Source organism: Rutidosis leptorrhynchoides, chromosome 5, assembly GCF_046630445.1.
Source record: "Rutidosis leptorrhynchoides isolate AG116_Rl617_1_P2 chromosome 5, CSIRO_AGI_Rlap_v1, whole genome shotgun sequence".
Classification (NCBI taxonomy): Eukaryota; Viridiplantae; Streptophyta; class Magnoliopsida; order Asterales; family Asteraceae; genus Rutidosis; species Rutidosis leptorrhynchoides.
This window is the reverse complement of record NC_092337.1, coordinates 206,757,925-206,762,714: the sequence shown is the minus strand read 5'-3', so window position 1 is coordinate 206,762,714 and position 4,790 is coordinate 206,757,925. Positions and strand designations below refer to the sequence as shown.

General features: G+C 30.2%; 1 non-coding gene across 1 annotated transcript; it reads left to right on the top strand.

Annotated features, from left to right (window-relative positions):
* The first annotated feature begins 241 nt into the window (after positions 1-241).
* Positions 242-348, top strand: LOC139850785 (small nucleolar RNA R71). The gene has a single exon (XR_011760166.1). It is a non-coding gene; the product is annotated as a small nucleolar RNA R71 (small nucleolar RNA).
* The last annotated feature ends 4,442 nt before the right edge of the window (positions 349-4,790 follow it).

Genomic DNA, 4,790 nt, shown 5'->3' with positions numbered 1-4,790 from the left:
ATATATCTTTGCGGAAATGGAATCTAAGTCATGGCTAGAATCGGCTCTAGCTGCTTTAGATGATCTAACGATATCTTTTTCTTGGTGCCACTCATGTGAGTGGGAAGCAGTGTTATCAATAATTTTGTAAGCATCAGTTTCGATTTTCTTCATAATGGAACCACCAGCTGCTATATCTATGTCTTTCCTTGTAGTGATGTCGCATCCTTGGTAGAATATTTGTACTATTTGACAGGTGTCTAAACCATGTTGCGGACATCCTCTTAATAACTTTCCAAATCTTGTCCACGCCTCATATAGAGTTTCATTTGGCTTCTGTGTAAACGTAACAATTTCTTCTTGAAGTCTTACGGCTTTAGATGCCGGAAAGAATTGTTTAAGAAATTTTTCAACTAAAACATCCCATGTATCAATCGCCCCTTTAGGTAACGATTCCAACCAATCTTTGGCTTCTCCCTTTAAAGTCCAAGGAAATAACATGAGATATATCTGTTCATCCTCCACTTCTCGGATTTTAAATAGTGTGCAGATCCTGTTAAAGGTACGAAGATGTTCATTTGGATCTTCCTTCGGCGCACCACTAAATTGGCATTGATTAGTCACCATGTGTAGAATTTGTCCTTTGATTTCATAATCTGGCGCATTAATGTCTGGATGAGTAATTGCGTGACCTTGGCCAGTGCGTTTAGCTCTCATTCGGTCTTCCATACTTAAAGGTTCCAGATTCTCCATAATTGAATTTGTTGAATCGGAATGACTAGAGGATTCTGATTTAATGGTTCGTTCCTCAACAATCTCTGTTTGAATGATTGGTGGTTCCGGAGGAAAATTTAATGGTTCAGGGTCTATGAATCGTCCCTGAATATTCTCCGGATTCTCAATTGTGAGGTCGGGTTCAAAAAATGGATTATCGGAAATTTGAACTGGAGTACTTGGTTGACTGGATGACAATTCTAAAGAAAAATCAACGGCAGTAATATTTGCTAAATGTCTTGATCTAGTTACAGGTGGTGAACGTACAAAAGGTGGTGAACGTCTTGCTCGGTGCATTCACTGAATATCCTATTAGTTTTTAAAAGGAAAGAAAAATTATAATAAGTTATCCAATCAATAGACTTTTCTGATTTTGCCCACGTTTCGAATAGCCAAAAGATGCAGCAGAGGGGCAGGATTCGTTTGGTCTCAATATAATTGAGGACTGTTTGGCTCCAATAACCCGGTCCACATACAAATCCAACTATTACTACGAACTAGAAAATTTTGATGTCTATCAATTTAACCACTTAAAATAAATTTTCGTAATTTTAAGAAATTTAGATAAGAAGTAGAATAAAAATCTATGTCCTAAAACTAGAATAGCGAGAAATAAGAAAGAAAAAGAGTTCGTCGAAAAAGGTCGAAAATGAAAAATGGTTGAAAAATAAAAGGTGACGGAAAAATAAAAGAAACTTATAACACTTAAAAACACTTGACTAACCTAACCTTATTACTACAACTAACTTAAAATTATAATCGCAAATTGAGATTACTAATTGTAATAATAATTGATACATAGGTAAAAGTCGTCTAAAAATATTAAAGCTTACAGGAAAAACTAAATCCCAAATGGAAATAACTTAAAAAGAAACTAAAAATAAAAGGCGTCTCAAAATTCTAAAGTACCTAAATCTTAGTCTAAAGAAAAAGCACTTAAGAGATTTTACGGCAAAGCCTAAAAATCTAGAAGTAAAAATAACTATGGCAAAAACTAAGTTTAAAACTAAATACTAGCGAAGAATACAAATATTACGCTAAAACAATTAAAAAAAAGACAAAATATAAAAATATACTAAAAGTTGTAAAAAGTACAATTTTTATAAAAATATTATTTTTATATTATTTATTTTATAAAACTATTAATTTTATATATAATAAAACTAATTAAAATTTAAAATACAATTTAATTTAAAAACTTAAACTAATTATAATAATAATTAAGTAATTAGGGTTTATTAATAATAATAATAATAATAATAAAATCCGTAATTAATGCGAAATTAGGGTTCTGTCACGTGTGTTAGGGAGGCTCCGCGAGTCGCGGTATTCGAGGCTGCAAACTCCGCGAGTCGCGGGGTTCCAATTTTCAACTCAGGTACAGTTTAAAATTCGACGCGTTTTTTTTTTTTTTTTTTCTGTTTTCTGTTTTAAAATCTAAAATATTTATATAATAAAAACTTATATTTTTATAAAATAAAAATAAAGAAACTTTATAAAACTTAAATATTTAATAAAATCTTAAAAATATATAAATTTTTGTTTTTCTTTTTATATTTTCGAATAATTAAAAACGTATTTTTACAAAAGTGAATTTTAATAAAAGTAAACTAAAAATAAAAATCTTTTTTTTTTAAATATTTAGCGTTGCGCTTTTGGCATTTAAGAGTTCCCCGGCAGCGGCGCCAAAAATAACTTGACGTTATGCAAGGTGTATATAAAATAGTTTTATATTTTAGAAGGAAATACTATTAAATACGATACAATTTTATACAAGATATTTATTTATTTATAAAATGGATATACTTAAACCTTGCTACAACACTTATAGGCAGTGTACCTAATCGTACAGTAGTGTAGTTTTTAGTAAGTCCGGTTCGTTCCACAGGGAATCTTTTTCACAAAGCTTAACGCTATATTAGTTTAAATTTATAAAAATACAAATATATATATAAGTTTAAATTTACCGTTTAATGACTGGTTTGTCGATTTTAAAACTTTAGTTGCAGTTAAAACCAAATGTAAAATAATAAATAAATACAAGACTTAATTTAAAGCGTAAAGTAAATAACGATAATGAAATTGCGAATAATAAAAGTGCGATAAAATAAACTTGTGATAATTAAAAAGTACGATAATTAAAAGTGAAATTAAATACAATAACAATAAATAAAAGTGCTATAATTAGAAGTGCAATTAAATATAAAATAAAGGAAATTAAATATGAAATAAAAGAATTATGCTTATTTAAACTTCTGTAATCATGATGTTTGACGTGTTGATTTTAGTTTTATGCCCATGGGTTAATTGTCCTTTGTCCTGGATTATTTAATATGTCCATACGGATTTTGTCCATAATAGTCCATCAGTCATAAATATAAAGAGCGAAAGCCTTCGTCAAATTATTCTTATTCTCGAAGTCAAATATTCCAACTAATTGGGGATTCGAATTGTAACAAGGTTTTAATACTTTGTTTAATGAATACACCAGGTTATCGACTGCGTGTAAACCAAGGTTTTACTACTTTGTTAACAATTACACCAATTACCCTTGAATGTAATTCACCCCTGTTTCAACAAGTCTATTAACTATTAATCCAGTTCCGTATCCGGTAAAATGAATAATTATTGGTATTTATAGATATCCCGCCCACCGTACCCAGTCAAGCGTATGTGGTTATATATAAATACGTCGAATTATAAGTTTGTATATTAAATTAACAAGGTATTGTTTAGTTAATATAAAACCCATTAATAACCCATAGTCTAATTTTCACAAGTGTCGTTCTTTTATCCAAACCCCAATTATGGTACAAAGCCCAATTACCCAATTTTAGTAATTAGCCCAACATCATGATTACTTCGGATTTAAATAAGCATAATAATAACTTAGCTACGAGACATTAAATTAAAAAGGTTGAACATAACTTACAATGATTAAAAATAGCGTAGCGTTACACGGACAGAATTTCGACTTACACCCTTACAACATTTGCTAACAACCCTTATTATTAGGATTAAAATTAAAATTAAAATTAAAATATAAATTATAAATATAAATATTACGTATATAGATAGAGAGATTGATGGATATTGGATGAAAAAATGATCAGAATTTGTTGGGCTTTATAGGGAGTTTCAGTTTTTGGGGCTCCGCGACTCGCGACCCATTCCTTCTTCAAACTCCGCGAGTCGCGGAGTTTGTAATTACAGCTCACTCCATTTTGGCTCTTTGTTTACCGACGGTTTATTATATAAATATAATATATATATATAATTTATATAATTAATTATATATTATATTATATTTATATACATAGTTAACTTGTAATTTTTAGTCCGTTGCGTCAAGCGTTGAGAGTTGACTCTGGTCCCGGTTCCGGATTTTCGAACGTCCTTGCGTACAATTTAATATCTTGTACTTTGCGTTTTGAATCTTGTACTCTTGTAATTTCGAGACGTTTCTTATCAATAATTGGAACCTCTTTGATTGTCTTTTGTACTTTTGAGCTTTTTGGTCATTTGCGTCTTCAATTCGTCGAATCTGTCTTTTGTCTTCACCTTTTATTATTTAAACGAATATCACTTGTAAATAGAACAATTGCAACTAAAAGCTTGTCTTTCTTGAGGAATAATGCTATGAAATATATGTTCGTTTTTAGCATTATCACCTACAACTAGTTGTCCACAGTTAGATGTACAGAAATAAATCGATAAATATTATCTTGAATCAATCCACGGCCCAGTGTATACGATCTCAGTATTGATCACAACTCAAACTATATATATATTTTGGAATCAACCTCAACCCTGTATAGCTAACTCCAACATTCACATATAGAGTGTCTATGGTTGTTCCGCAATATATATATAGATGGGTCGACATGATAGGTCAAAACATTGTATACGTGTCTATGGTATCTCAAGATTACATAATATACAATATAAGTTGATTAGGTTATGGTTGAAATAGATTTATTACTAACTTTCACGTAGGTAAAATGAGTAGTTTTTATCAATCTTGTTTTACTCGCCAT